This window comes from Hibiscus syriacus, unplaced genomic scaffold (assembly GCF_006381635.1).
Source record: "Hibiscus syriacus cultivar Baekdansim isolate YM2019G1 unplaced genomic scaffold, ASM638163v2 tig00116984_pilon, whole genome shotgun sequence".
Classification (NCBI taxonomy): Eukaryota; Viridiplantae; Streptophyta; class Magnoliopsida; order Malvales; family Malvaceae; genus Hibiscus; species Hibiscus syriacus.
Genome location: NW_024063507.1, coordinates 2,562,843 through 2,580,504, shown reverse-complemented (window position 1 = coordinate 2,580,504; position 17,662 = coordinate 2,562,843).

Sequence of the window (17,662 nt, the reverse complement as noted above, 5' to 3'; positions counted from 1 at the left end):
AAAGTAACTTCTATCAACCAGAATTCACATTTTGACAGCTTGGCGTACTACTTTTTCTATCAAAGAGTCACCAAAATTTGATTCAAATAAAGCTGGAACATCAAATCCTTAAATGCTACAAGAGCATTGGTTAAACCGAAAGGCATCACCACAACTCGTAGTGTCCATACTGCTTTCGAACAGTTGTCTTAGGAATATCCGCATCTTTAATCTTCAATTTATGGTATTTAGACCGAAGATCAATCTTAAATAACACTGTTGCACCTTCTAACTGATCATACATACCATCAATCCTCAAAAGTGGATACTTATTCTTATTGTCACTTTATTTAACTGTCAATAATCTATGCATAACATCATATATTCATATTTCTTTTTGCCAACAACATAGGTACTCCCCAAGGTGAAACACTCGGTCTGATGAAACCTTGATCAAACAACTCTTGTAACTGAGCCTTTAGTTCTCTTAACTTGGTCAGATACATTGAATATGAAACCATAGAAACATGCTCAATTCCCTGATAACCATCAATCTAGAATTCCACCTCTTGATCTGGAGGTAACCCAGTAATTCATCTGAAAAGATATCTGAAAATTCCTGAGTTATGGGAATATCATAAAATCTTACTTCAGATACTTGAGTATCTATCACATTAGCTAGAAAAGTTATACATCATTCTGAAATCATTTTCTTCGAGATCATTTTAGTTATCACCTTGGCCAGTGATTTTACTTTTTCACCAATCACTATAATTTCCAAATCCTTCGCGTCTTTATAAAATAATCGTTTCTTGCGACAATCAAACAATCATAATGAGGAGACAACCAACCTATGCCCAATATGATCTTAAACTCATCAAATGATAATTCCATCAGATTCACCAGGAATATAGTCGCTTGAATCTTTATCGGATATTTACTACATGTCTGTTTCACACTTGCACCATGACTCAAGTTTTATCGTTATCATGTCACTTGAGATTAAGTCTAATAGAATACCTCTATTTTAAAATTCCATATTTCATTCTTGAGGTAATCCGGATAACTTTTTTCGGATCCATTGAAAATATTCTCGAGAAGTTGAAACATTATCCATCTACACTATGAAAGTCTAAATGTCCACCTCATTTAATAAGAAGACTTGGAAACTTTGTAGGAATAGCTTCATAACAGTTAATGCTAAAATCACACTACTAAACAAATATAATCTTTTTTATAACACTACAAACTCGAAACTTTTCAAGCTCTTGAAAATCAACCATAATATAAGTGATAATTCATTTTAGCATGGAAGGGGGAAGACAATCAATTCCACAAATTTACCTTAGCAAGGGAACTCTATCAAATCCATAAAACTTAACATCTACTCTCATTCAAACCTTTATAATGATAACATAATTATTATAATACCCTAAACATAGGGTCAGTGACTAAAATATAAGGATTTAAAAGTTATTGGTTTAATTTGAATAAATTTAAAAGTACAAGGATTGATTTTGGAAATTATGATTAAGAGTTATTATCAAGGATGGAAGAATGGAAGGGAATTGTGGTCTTTTAGTAGGAAATGAATTTAATATTTATTTTTAGAGATATTTATTAAGTGATGAATAGGGGAAAGGAAAATGATGGAACTTTGGTTCTCTATTCTTCTTTTTCTTCTTCTCTTCCCCGTAACTCCATTGCTAAGGTAAGATATATTTCAAGTTGGTTATTCCTTTCATTTTTGGGTTGGTTTTGAAGCCTTGAGTGATATAGAAGATTAAGGAAAGTTTAAGGATCAATAAAACTAAGAGATTAGTGAATTGTTAGTGAATTAGTAAAATGGATTTTTTTAATGAATTGATGAAATTTGGTCAGTAATTATATTTTAAAAGAATATTTGATTTGTCAAATATGTAAAGAAGAAATTTGAAGCCTTTGAAGTGATTGAAAACATGCTTGAATATTTGGTGTGATTTCTAGTTTTAAGTGTTCTTTGGAGAATTTGGATGTTATAAGGAGATTTATGAATGTAAGTTAGTTGGGATAAGTGATATTGAGTTTGATGGCATAGTTGGAGAAAAGATTAAGATATTTAAGTGAAATTTGGGTAAACATGGATGTGAAATAAGTAAAATATGGGTAAGGGTATCGATACTGGAAGAATAATACCGACACTATATGGTTAAATTGAAGGAAATAGTATGAATACGATGAACAATATTGATACTGATTGAAGTAGTATTGATACTGATGTGGAGGTATTGATACCAAGAGGAAGGTATCGATGCTATAATTGAAAATTTGATTTCCAAAAAGCAAAAACGGTATCGATACTATAGTGGGTATCAAAACCATATGAGAGAAGTATCGATACTGTAGAGGGGTACCAATACTATTCAGTCTGTAATTCAAGTTAGAATGTCAAATTTAAGCCATTTTGGAAAGTTGGTAAAATTTAAGTACAAATGGTGAACATTTAAAAAGTTAATGGCTTAAGTGGTAATTTTAGTATTGTTGAGATTTTGGGCTGTATGTTTAATGCTGGAAAATTTTTGGGCTTATGTGGGCTTTAATTTAAGAATTTATGACAATGACCCATTATGAATAAAAAGGAAAAATTAGGATAAATTTGAAAAGAATTCGAAAATAATAGTGCTTTTGAGTATTATTATTTTGTATAAATCTTAGAAAGTATACTAATATTGTATTTTATATTGTATGTGTGATTATGGATGTTTGTGTAGACTGTAATCAAATTCTTGAGACAAGCAAACAAAAAGGCAATGATAAAGTTACAAAATAATCGAACTACATTAAGGAATAATATAGAGACATACCAGGTGACTGCATTTATTATGTACTAATATGATATGAGGATGACTTGCGCTGAGTCAACCTCAAATGTTTTGATAAAAGTATGTTTTACTGTATTTTAAATTATTTTCATTAAGTTTATGAAAATGATTTTACGAATAATTTTAGAGTATGAACTGCTCTAAAATTGATGGATGAACTTTTATATTATTTTAACAACTAACGATGTTTTAGAATAAATGTTTAATATGCAAATTTGATTTAAAGGTCTATTGTATGTGCATTGAGAGTCGTAGTTGCATTTCAACAAACTTTGTGTATGATGGTTATCAATCGATTTTGTTTATGCATATGTTGCATTTTTGTATCAGTACTATGTGCACTTTCGGCACTATGTGTGCATTCATGGTATTCATAATGAGTTTGTGAATTACCATTTTGTTACCTTACTATAGTGTTGTTGTCACTACATAACCTATACTTTCATTTAGCACTTATGTGCAACTCATGTACCTTGCATTCTCATTCAACATACATTGGGCAAATAAATGGATACTTTGGAAAAATACTAATTGATAGGTATGTTGGGCATACTAAATATTGTTTCATAGGTTATGTGAAAGAAATTTGGTTTACCATGTCAATTTTATGTATTACTATTATTTATACGATTAAATTTATATTTTGATATTTTATGATATACTTATCTTTGGTTATGCCTATTTTATATTATTATGCCTCAATAAGTGAATACTTAGTGTGTGTGGTTTCACGCGTAGGTAATAGCATACGAACGGAGTAAGGAGTGAAATTGACATTGTAAATCAAAGGCTGCCTCATCAGTAATTGTATGACATTTATGTCTACTTTTGATATTACTAGATGTCATGTAATAGATTTATGATGATGCTCTGGAATGTATTTAATTTATGATGTGGTAGTATTTATTAGGGTCTGTTTGTTTCACTAATACATTTTCGGAAAATGTTTTCCGTAAAATGAATTACATTTTCTGAAAAACATTTTCTGGAAAACATTTTACGATGTTTGGAAGATGTTGTTTAAACTTTTTTTCACTAGTTGATGAATTTTTAAAAAAAATATTTATTACAAATATTAAATACAATAAATAATATTATTTATCATAAATTTTAATATTATTATTTTGAAACTATTAAATAATTTATTTGTTATTAAAATATTATTTTTATAATTTTATTAATAAAAATATTAATATTGGTATGTTTTTATTGAAATAACATATTATAAATTATTAATTATTTATTAAAGTAATAGGTTATATTATTTTGAAAAAATATTAATTAGTAATAGTGTTATATTATTTTGAAAAATATTAATTAGTATATTTTAAATATCATTATTAAAATATTATTAGATTATTATATTAAATTATATATATAATATTATTCATTATTAATAATTTAATAAATTTTCTATGAAATTAATAAATAATATAAATTTATTAATAATTTATTATATATTATTTAAAAAATATAATATCTCTATATTATTATAAAATTGATTATTTATATAATATTAAAAATGTAATATATATTATTAGAAATATTAATATATTTTAAATATTTTAATAATTAATATTTGATTAAAATGATATTAAAATTTTTAATTATTAAGAAATAAAATAAAATTATTTTGAATATTTATTCTTTGAAGTGTTTACGTTGACCACCATTTTCCCAACCACAACACTGGAAAATGAGGAAAACGTTTTACGTGAAATAAACAGATCCTTATGTTATAACTTTAAGGTTATTTTACATAATATTAGTTAATGAACGTTTTTATTATTAATATATTAAAATATTTTATTTATAGAAACAAAATTTTACTGGTTCTCAAATATGTAAATGTTTTAAAAGTTATTTGACATCTGTGACTTGTGTACGGGAACGTATACAATTTGTGTTAAATTTATTAGTATCAGAGCTACAGGTTTAGCCGATTCTCGGTCGAATCGTTTTTTTACTTTTAAAGTTCTCAAATATGTAAATGTTTTAAAAGTTATTTGACATCTGTGACTTGTGTACGGGAACGTATACGGGGAATTTGTGTTAAATTTATTAGTATCAGAGCTACAGGTTTAGCCGATTCTCGGTCGAAATCGGATGTTTTTACTTTTAAAAGGGTTTAAATGCCACTAAGATGTCAAAGTTATTGATATGATGTCATTAGGATATGTTTGATGTCACTCCTTACTAACTTGAGTTGTTATTATTATGTACTATAAGATGTCAGAATCTAGGAATTCGCGGAGAGCAACTGAACAAGAAGTTTCAGAAGGGTCGGGTAGCGAGAGCAATGAAGCTAATAGTGAGCGTCTGATCCAGTCTGAAAACGCTAGTGCACTGATACATCAGTATGCCAGTGACAGAGTATGGAACTTTTATGCAGGCTCTCGATGTGATCTTGACTCGATTTCAACCTCCTCCGCCTCTGTAACTCCCATTTCTCGTATACGTTTACGTACACAAGTCATAGTGTCACATGCCTTTTAAAAAACATTCACTCATTTGTAAAACCCATAAAATTTTGTTTCGGAATTAAAACAAAACATTTTAATACAAAAATAAAACATTTGTTGAAACATATTACTAAAAATTATCACTTTCAATACATTCCATAACATCTTTTTTTCTTAAAGTCAAGTATATGCCAACTAATTTTCAAAATTAAACATGATTGTCCTACTATTACTGATGAGTGTCAACCTTAGATTGATAATAGCTGCTACTGCACCCCTTAACTAACTAGTATTTGCTATTACCTACGCGTGAAATCAATACACGTTAAATATTTACTTAGTGAGACATAATATTGTAAAGAAACTACAATTTATACATAAGTATATTATGGCTATTTAATTACAAACTAAATAGCATACTCCATAAGGATCAAATAAATATGTCTCAGTTAAACCAAATTTCTTTAATAAAATCATCAAAAAATATTCTTAGTATGCCTAATATACCTATCTTTCTGTATATTTCTCCTCATTATTCTTTATTTTCCCTATGTATGTTAAATAAGAAAGTAATGTACATGTATTGCACCAAAGTGCCAAATGGTCATTTATCTTTTATAAATACCATGAGTGGCACCCTTTATGCCATTAATATATCGTTATGTATTTTTCATTTGTGGCATCCTTTCATGCCAATTATGCATCGTTATGCATTTTCATTTATGGCATTCTTTCATGCCGATAATGCACCTTATGAATTTTTATTTATGGCATCATTTCAAATCGATAATGTACCATTATGCATTTAACTTTTCATCTAACTTGCATTAGTGGAACCATTATTCCAAAATGCACCATTAGGCATTTAAATTTTCATCTAACATGCATTAGTGGCACCTTTCTGCCAAAATACACCATTAAACATTTAACTTGCATTAGTGGCACTTTTCTACCAAAATGCACCGTTAGGCATTTAACTTTTCATCTAATTTGCATTAGTGACACCTTTATGCCAAAATACACCGTTAAACATTTAACTTTTCATATAACTTGCATTTGTTGCACTTTTCTGTTAAAATGCACCATTAGGCATTTAACTTTTCATCCAACTTGCATTAGTGTCACCTTTCTGCGAAAATGCACCGTTAGGCATTTAACTTTCATTTTAGAGCAATCCCTACTCTAAAAATTATTCATAATATCAATTCCATATATATTATAAACATATATAAAATATGCTAAAACACACATTAAATCAAAAAATTAGAGGTTGACTCATTGTGAGTTTCCCTCATCCCATATAATTATAATAGATGCACTCACCTGATATACCTCCCTAGTATGCTGTAATGACGTCCAACTACTCAGTAACTTTGTCCTTTCCCTTTTTCTTGCTTGACTTGGGAGCTTGGTCATGATCTTTGATTATGGAGGAGAGCACGGTCACGAGGGAAGAAGAAGAGAAATTAGCTTGTTCTTACCTTTCCCCTTTTCCCCTTTCTTAAATACCCTAATTAAAAATAAATTTTAAATTCATTTCCCTTTAAAAGACAAAAATACCCCTTTCATTCTTTCATTCTTACTAATTGGTCTTAATCACAATTTCCAAATCATTTTCTTATACTTTACCATTTATTAAATTTAATCCTCCAAATCTTTAAATCCTTTCAATATAATCACTACCTGATATTTGGGGGTATTACAACCTCCCCCTACTCCTCTAGTACCTCGGATGTTAATCTCAAAAGAGCTAAAAGTTTGGGAGCACCTGAGTTCAGGGGAGAAGAGGATGAAGGTCCCATAGATGATGACTTATGGTTAAATGACATTAAGGTGATGCTTGAAAATATTCAATGCTCAGATTCTGAAAAGCTGGGAGGAGTTGTATCTTTACTTCGAGGATCAGCTCGAGTGTGGTGGACAAAACTATGATGTATGCACCACCTGGACAAGTGACCTGGCAGTTCTTTCAGGAATAATTTAAGAACAAGTACATCAGTGAGTAGTTTATGTGGGCGATGATGCTAATGTTTCTTAATCTGAAACAAGTTGATCGAGCAATACATGATTATGAGGATGAGTATAACAAGCTAAGTCATTTTGATACTGAAGTAGTTGCCAATGATAAGGCTCGACGTGATTGGTTCATCGAGGGGTTGAGGCCTAAGTTGAAAGAGATTATATTGGCTTTAAACTTACCTACCCTACAAGAAGTCATAAACCAAGCTAAGGTCATCGAAAGAGCTTGTTATACGTGTGGAAATTTTCACTGTGGAATATGTATATTGCTCAGTGGCACTTGTTTCCAATGTGGTGAGATTGGTCACTATACTTGAAATTTCCCTAATAGATCCGGGTATAAATCAGTGCAAACTGAGAGATCAGTAATAACATCTCATAGAGGCAAAGAAAGAGGTAGATCCGAAGGACAATATGAGTTAATCCAGCAACCAGAGACGCGGGGAGTAGGCAGAATGTATAATATTAGGACTAATGAGGATCAGGATGACCAAGAGATTTTAACATATACGTTCCATCTTTTTGATGAACATGTATTTTTTTGTTGACTCTGGTTCTATGCACTCTTATATTAGTAAAAAGTTAAGTCATTTTGTTACTGAAGTAGTTGCCAATGATAAGGCTCGACGCGATTGGTTCATCGAGGGGTTGAGGCCTAAGTTGAAAGAGATTATATTGGCTTTAAACTTACCTACCCTACAAGAAGTCATAAACCAAGCTAAGGTCATCGAAAGAGCTTGTTATACGTGTGGAAATTTTCACTGTGGAATATGTATATTGCTCAGTGGCGCTTGTTTCCAATGTGGTGAGACTGGTCACTATACTTGAAATTGCCCTAATAGATCCAGGTATAAATCAGTGCAAACTGAGAGATCAGCAATAACATCTCATAGAGGCAAAAAAAGTGGTAGATCCTAAGGACAATATGAGTTAATCCAGCAACCAGAGACGCGGGGAGTAGGCAGAATGTATAATATTAGGACTAATGAGGATCAGGATGACCAAGAGATTTTAACATATACATTCCATCTTTTTGATGAACATGTATTTTTTTGTTGACTCTGGTTCTATGCACTCTTATATTAGTAAAAAGTTGATTAGAGATAGAGAAATTCTATTAGAACCAATCTTTAGAGAGATGATATCGATAAACCCTATGGGTCATAGTGCAAGGGTAACTCAGATATGTAGAAAATGCCCGATAAAGATTCAAGGGGTTGTGTTCACAGCAAACTTGATGGAATTGGCTTTCGAAGACTTTGAAATTATTGTTGGCATGTATTGGTTGTCTCCACATCATGGATGGGTTGATTTTCACAAGAAGCGATTATTTTTAAATGATGCAGAAGGCTCATAAATCATAATAATTGGTGAAAAATCGAAAGCACCATCTAATGTGATATCGACAATGACTGCAAAGAAAATGATATCGAAAGGGTGTATAGTTTTTCTGGCTAACGTGATAGACACTCAAATAACGGAAGTGAGATTAGATGATATTCCAACAACTTTGGAGTTTCCAGATGTTTTTCTGAAATATTATCGGGTTTACCTCCAGATCGTGATGTGGAATTCAAGATTGATGTTTACCTTGGTACTGAACCTGTTTCTATGGCTCCATATCGAATGTCCCCAACTGAGTTAATAGAATTAAAGGACTAATTACAGGAGTTGGTCGATAGGGGATTCATCAGACTCAGTGTTTCACCTTGGGGAGCACCTGTGCTTTTTGTAAAAAAAGGATGAGTCTATGCGATTATGCATAGATTATAGACAGTTAAATAATGTAACAATAAAGAATAAGTATCCTCTTCCAAGGATTGATGATTTGTTTGCTCAATTGAAAGGCGCAACAGTGTTCTCTAAGATAGAGCTTCGGTCAGGATACCACCAATTAAAGATTAAAGAGAAAGATATTCTAAAGATAGCTTTTCGGACTCGGTATGGACATTATGAATTTGTGGTGATGCCATTCGGTTTAACTAATGGTCCTGCAAAATTTATGGATTCGATGAACCGAGTATTCCAACCATACCAGAATTAGTTTGTGGTGGTATTTATTAATGATATTTTAGTGTATTTAAAGACAAGAGAGGAGCATGATGCTCATCTTTGTATTGTTTTTCATACTCTTAGAGAGAGGAATTTGTATGTCAAATTGTCCAAATGTGAATTCTGGTTAACAGAGGTTGCTTTCCTTGGCCATATCGTCTCCGTAAAAGGCATAAGAGTATATTCCAAAAAGACTCAAGCTATATTAGATTGGAAAACCCCAAAGAGTATTTCTGAGGTTCAGAGTTTTTTGGGACTTGCTGGTTATTATCGAAGGTTCATGAATAACTTTTCGATGTTAGCTTCACCGCTAAGTAAATTGTTACGGAAAGATGTGCCTTTTGTTTGAGGAAAAATGCCAAGAGAGTTTTGAAATGCAACAGAGGCACCAGTGCTTGTACAACCTGAGTCAGGCAAAGACTATGTGGTTTTTAGTGATGCATCTCATAACGGATTGGGATGTGTGCTTACACAAGAAGGAAAAGTTGTGGCCTATGCCTCGAGAAAGCTGAAGACTCACGAGAGGAATTACCCGACACATGACTTAGAATTGGCAGGGGTCGTGTTTGCTTTGAAGATTTGGCGTCATTATCTGAATGGCGAGCGATGCTATATTTATACAGATCACAAAAGTCTAAAGTACTTGTTGAATCAAAAAGAACTGAACCTGAGGTAGAGAAGATGGATCGAGCTTTTAAATGATTATGATGTGATCATCGATTATCATCTAGGGAAGGCTAATGCGGTAGCTGATGCACTTAACTGAAAGACTTTTGCAACTTTACGAGTTTTGGATGTACGTTTATTGTTAAAGGAAGATGGCACCTTGATTGATGAGCTTAAGTTAAAGCTGATGTTGTTGGATCGAATAAAAGAGCTGCAAGGAAAAGATGGAAATGTTTGGCAAGATTTGCACTAGTAGAAAAAGATGAGGCAAAAGACTTCGAAATCAGGATTGATGGATATTTATATTATCGTGGAAGACTTTGCATTCTAGACAATGAAGAAATGAAGAAATATATTCTCTCTGAGGCACATTATAGTCCATTGACTATGCATCCAGGCGGGAATAAGATGTATTAGGATATAAAGAGTCGTTATTGGTGGCCTGGCATGAAAAGAGCTATTACAGAGTTTGTTGGAAAATGCCTGACATGGCAGCAAGTGAAAGCTAAGCATCAAGTGCCTTCTGGATTGCAACAACCGATATCCATTCCTTAGTGGAAGTGGGAACAGTTACTATGGATTTTGTTACAGGGCTACATTTGAAACCCAATAAAAAGGACTCAATAAGGGTAATAATGGTCAGATTAACCAAGATAACTCACTTTATTCCAGTTCAGATAGATTACTTGATGGATAAATATATAGAGTTGTATATAAAAGAGATAGTTCGGCTGCATGGAGTACTTGTATCGATAGTATCCGACTGAGATTCAAGGTTTACTTCAAGATTTTGGAATTCTTTGCACAAGGCATTGGGTATTAGATTGAATTTCAACAAGGCTTTTCATTCGCAGACATATGATCAGTCAGAGTAAACTATTCAGATATTGGAGGATATGATAAGAGCATGCGTGATTGAATTTAAAGGATCATGGGAAAGATATTTGCCTTTAGCGGAATTTGCCGACAATAACAGTTATCAATCGAGTATCAAGATGGCTCCATATGTAGCCTTGTATGGGAGGAAGTGTCGAACACCATTAAATTGGTTTGAGCTAAAAGATCGAGATCTAGTTGGCCCTAATTTAATGAAAGAAATAGAAGATAAAGTGAAAGTTATCCAAGATAATCTTAAGATAGCTTCCGATCGACAAAAGTCTTATGCTGATCTAAAGAGAAAAGAGATTGAATATCAAGTAGAAGATAAGGTATTTCTCAAAGTCTCGCCTTGGAAGAAAACATTGTGGTTTGGGCGTAAAGGAAAGTTGAGTCCGGGATTTATTGGACCTTATAAGACTTTAAAAAGATTCAGACCAGTAGTTTATCAGTTAGCTTTGTGTCCTAAAATGGACCAGATTTGACTTACGAATAAGAACCAGTACAAATCTTGGCTCGAGAAATCAAAGAACTGCGTAGTAAGACGATTTCTCTATTTAAAGTGCTTTGGAAAATCATAAAGTCGATTACGGTACTTGTGAATGAGATGAGGATATAGAAAGCAATATCCACACCTCTTCGCATCAGGTATGTCTTAAAATTCGAGGATGAATTTTCTTAAGGGGCAGAATTGTAATACCCCAAACATCGGCCAGTGACTAAAATGTAAGCATTTAAAAGTTAATTGTTTAATTTGAATAAATTAAAAAGACAAGGACTAATTTTAGAAATTGTGATTAAGACTTATTATTAATGATGGTAGAATGGAAAAGCATTATGGTCTTTTAGCAGGAAATGAATTTAATATTCATTTTTTAGAGATATTTATTAAGTAATGAATAGGGGAGAATGAAAAGGCTGGAACTTTGGTTCTCTATTCTTCTTCTTCTCTTCCCGTAACTCCATTGCTAAGGTAAGATATGATTCAAGTTGATTATTCCTTTCATTTTTGGGTTGGTTTTGAAGCCTTGAGTGATATAGAAGTTTAAGGAAAATTTAAGGATGAATAAAACTAGAGATTAATGAATTGTTAGTGAATTAGTAAAATGGGGTTTTTAGTGAATTAATTAAATTTGGTCAGTAATTGGATTTTAAAAGCATATTTGACTTGTCAAAGATGTAAATAAGAAATTTTTGGTGCCTTAGAAGTGATTGAAAACATGTTTGAAAATTTGGTGTGATTTCTAGTTTTAGGTCTTCTTTGGAGAATTTGGATGTTATAAGGAGATTTATGAATGTAAGTTTGTTGGGATAAGTGATATTGAGTTTGGTGGCATAGTTGGAGATAAAAGTAAGAGATTTATGCGAAATTTGGGTAAAAATTGAAGTGAAATAAGTAAAATTTGGGTAAGGGTGTCAGTACTAAAAGAACAATAATGATACTATAAGGTTAAATTGAAGGAAAAAGTATGAATACGATGAAAATATCGATATTGATGTGGAGGTATTGATACCAAGAGCAAGGTATCGATACTGTAATTAAAAATTTGATTTCTAGAATGCAAAAATGGTATCGATTCTAAAGTGGGTATCGATACCATAGGAGAGAAGTATCGATACTGTAAGAGGGGTACCAATACTATTCAGTCTGAAATTGAAGTTAGAATGTGAAATTTAAGTCATTTTAGAAAGTTTGTAAAGTTTAAGTACAAATGGTGAACATTTAGAAAGTTAATGGCTTAAGTGGTAATTTTGGTATTGTTGAGATTTTGGATTGTAAGTTTAATGATGGAAAATTTTGGGCTTATGTGGGCTTTAATTTAAGAATTTATGAAAAGTGCCCATTATGAATAAAAAGGAAAAATTAGGATGAATTTGAAAAGAATTAAAAAATAATAGTACTTTTGAGTATTATTATTTTGTATAAATGTTAGAAAGTATATTAACATTGTATTTTATATTCTATGTGTGATTATGGATGCTTTTGTAGATCGTAATCAAATTCCTGAGAGAAGCAAACGAAAAGGCAAGGATAAAGTTACAGAATAGTCGAACTACATTAAGATATAATATTGAGGCATACCAGGTGAGTGCATTTATTATGTACTTATATGGTATGAGGATGACTTGCAATGAGTCAACCTCAAATGTTTTGATAAAAGTATGTTTTACCATATTTTAAAATATTTTCATTAAGTTTATGAAAATGATTTTACGAATAATTTTAGAGTATGAACTGCTCTAAAATTGATGGATGAACTTTTATATTATTTTAACAACTAACGATGTTTCAAATAAATGTTTGATCTGCGAATTTGATTTAAAGGCATATTGTATGTGCATTGAGAGTCGTAGGTGCATTTCGACATACTTTGTGTATAATGGTTATCAATCGATTTTGTTTAGTGCATATGTTGCATTCTTGTATCAGTATTATGTGTACTTTCGACATTATGTGTGCATTCATGGTATTCATAATGAGTTTGTGAATTACTTTTTTGTTACCTTAGTATAGTGTTGATGTCACTACAGAACCGATACTTTCTTTTAGCACTTATCTGCAACTCATGTACCTTGCATTCTCATTCAACATGAATTGGGAAATAAATGGATACTTTGTAAAAATACTAATTGATAGGTATGTTGGCATACTAAATATTGTTTCGTAGATTATACGAAAGTAATTTGGTTTACCAAGTCAGTTTTTTGTATTACTATTATCTATATGATTAAATTCGTATTTTGTTATTTTATGATATGCTTATGTTTGGTTATGCCTCTTTTTATTATTATGCCTCACTAAGTGAATACTTAGCGTGTGATGGTTTCACACATAGGTAATAGCATTTGAGCGAAGTAAAGAGTGTAGCTGACATTAAATCAAAGGTTGCCTCATCAGTAACTGTATGACATTTATGTCTACTTTTGATATTACTAGATGGCTGTAATAGATTTATGATGATTATTTGACTTATGATGTGGTAGTATTTATTATGTTATAAATTTAAGGTTATTTTGCATAATATTAGTTAATGAACGTTTTTATTATTAATATATTAAAATATTATATTTATAGAAACAAAATTTTAATTATTTTTAAATACGAAAATGTTTTAAAAGTAATGTGACATGTGTGACTTGTGTATTAGAATATATATGGGGAATGGGTGTTACAATTATCATATGATTCACTAATAACTTAGATTTCTTTAAAGTTGTAACTTCATTAAACATTGTGGTATTTCTTCCACAAAATGGAGGAAAATACCTTACAACTCCAATTTTTTTATGGCGTGATTCTGAAGTCTTGTCAGATCATTTTGGGTCGATTTCAATATCGACCTTCCTTTCAACATTATCAACTTTCTTACCTTTATCCTTAATTCTTTACATCTAACACAACAACAAAAAATAACAACTTAAATTAGTGAGGAGTGACATTAATCACATCATATTGACAACATATCAGTAACTTTGACATCCTAGTGGCATGTACACACTTTTTACATAAAATACGCTTACTTTTGGCTGAGAATTGGCCAAACTTATAGCTGTGATACCAATAAATGAAACACCCATTTCCCGTATACGTCCCCGTAGACGAGTCATAGATGTCACGTTTCTTTTAAAACATTTTCGTACTTGAAAACCAGTAAAATTTTGTTTCTTTAAATTTTAAATTTAATAATATAGTTTATAAAACGTTCTTCAAATACATATACATAAAATAACGTTTAAAATCCATCAAACAGTAGTTTAATTTCAAACGTAATTTAATACTACAACCAAATACAAGTATCTTATCGAAGCATCACAATATATCTAAGTACATGTCAACTAGTAATATCAAAATAAACATCTTGAGATGTCATATTGTTACTAAAGAGGCACCCTTGACAGATGATATCAGTTGAACTCCTCACTCCAATTCGTACAATAAACCTACGCGTGAAAATCATCACACGCTAAGTATTCACTTAATGAGGCATAATAAAACAAATAAGGTATTTTAAAAACATGAGTACACTATTATAAGATCAAAATACGATTTATCATATAAAATACATAAACACATAAAAACTAACTTGATAAGCCAAGTTTCCGTCAAATAACCTTCGAAACAATAATTAGTATGCCCAGCATACCTATCAATCAATATATTCACAAGTTTTCATTCATAGCCCAATGTATATCAAATGATAATGCAAGGCACGTGAGTTGCACATAAGTGATAAATGAAAGTATAGGTACTGTTGTAAAACCAACACTATACTAATATATTGAAATTGTAATTTACAAACTCATTATGAATACAATGCATGAACACATAAAGCCGACAATACATAAAGATACTGATACAAAAAGGCAACATCTGCATTAAACAAAATCGATCGATAACCATCATACTCCAAGTTTGTTGAAATGCACCTATGGCTCTCAATGCACATACAATAGCCCTTTAAATCAAATTCACATATTATACATTTATTCTGAAACATAGATAGTTGTAAAACAATATAAAGTTCATCCATCTATTTTAGGGCAGTTCATACCCTAAAATCACCATAAACCATTTTCATAAACCTTATGAAAATATTTCAAAATATGGTAAAATATGTTTTTATAAAAAACATTAAAGGTTGATTCATTGCAAGTCATCCTTATATCATATAAGTACATAATAAATGCACACGCCTAGTATGCCTACTATTATACCTTACTATTAAAATTCGATTATTCTTGAACTTTTGCATTGTCTTTCATTTTGCTCGTATCATTAGTTCGATCACGATCTACACGAGCATCCATACAAAGCATATACAAATATAGAATACATTTTAGTATTCTTACTAACATTTCATACTTAATAATAATACTCCAAAAGTACTATTATTTTCGAATTCTTCTAAAATTCATCTTAACTTTTCATTTTTATTCATATTGGGCTCTTGTCATTAATTCTTCAATTCAAGGCCTAAATAAGCGCTATAATTTCCATCGTTAAACTTTCATCTCAATACCTCAACAATTCCAAATTTACCATTTAATCCACTAACTTTCTCAATGTTTATCATTTAGCACTCAAACTTAATTAACTTTCCAAAATGGCTAAATTTCACATTCTAAATTAAATTTCATTCCCTATAGTAATTTCCTGCATAGTATAAAAATTATTGAACAATTATACAACAACCCACAACTTTTCCATAATTACCAATTTTGTCCTTGACTTTCACAAATTTATAGATTGGCCCCAAAAATTTTCTAATGCTTGTAGAACATTTCTAATATCATTTCTAACCCACGTGAATTTTTTCAAAATTTTTCCCTGTCATCTTTCTCAAGGGAAATGGTTTATCTACCCAAGACTAGAGTTGTAATGATTTTACAAGATTTTGATTCGATTCAAGCATGAAATCAACATTGATTGAACCTCATACAATTTCTATAATCAAAGCCCTAATCAAATTTCATCATAACATAAACTTCCTCCAAGATTAGGGTTAGGTCGAAATTATCCATAGCTTATATAGACATTTATAGTTGATTTTAATCATAAATCATGCTTGGAATTGATTCAACAACCTTAAAAACATCAAAATCCTTCATCAATTCCATAAACCCTAATATGAACATAAACCTAAAGAAATTGGAATTTTTTAGGACAAACCAAATTAGCAGGCAATAATGGTGCCAAATGATAACATTTTTCAAATAAAACAATTTTCTATTTCATGGCATGATCCAAAATTTTACCCTAGTGTACTAATGATATTCGACCATAGGGAAAATATTATGGGGAAAAAGTTGAAAATTTTCTATGGTCTAGAATTAATATTTGATGAATTCTACATGTTTTGTAGAATGAATTAGATCAATTTGGAACCTTGAGATAGTAAAAGGACCATTTTACAAATTTTGGAAATTATGAGACATTGATGAGGAATTTTTAAATTATGAGTATTAAATGTGAAATTTAACTATCTAAATCATAAAATTAAGTTATAATGTTGATTTGGGGACCAAAGTGAAAATTTGGTAAAGTTGCGTCATGGAATTTGAATGGTCATGGAAATTGGGACTCAGTTGCAAGTTTGTAAATGCGATGGTACTATTTCAGTATGACACTAGTATTTGTTTGGGATCAAATTGCAAGTTGGTAAAGTTAATGGTTGAATTTGAAAAATTCTAAGAAATATAAGGATGAAATTGCAAGTATTCAAATGTTAAACTATAAGATTGGGTATATTATTTACATGCTATAAATTTTAATGTTGGAATTGAGATAATTGGAAATGATAAAGGATCATTTTGAGATATATGGAAAAATTGATGGGAATTCTAAAGAGAATTCATAAATGGTGATTTAAATGCAAAGTTTATGAAAGTTGAAGGGTTAATGATGAGAATGAATATTTATGGAATTAATAATTGTTTTTGAAAAGGTTGAAGTAATCATGGAATAGTGATTCGGTTTTATATCAATTAAGTGTCGATTTTATTTTATAGAATTTTATATTCTTTGGCTTGGACTATGTTAGTATAATACTAACATATAATTTGAATGTTGTGTTATGTATGTGATGTCGTACAGACTACGACAAATCTTACCATCCTAGTGACTCGAAAGCAAAGGAAAAAACGCGAACAAAGGAAAATTAAGCAAATTGACTTGAAAGTGGAGTTTTATTGAAATCAGATTCTTGATCTGGAAATTGTGTTAAAAATCTAGAAAGTGTTAAAGTC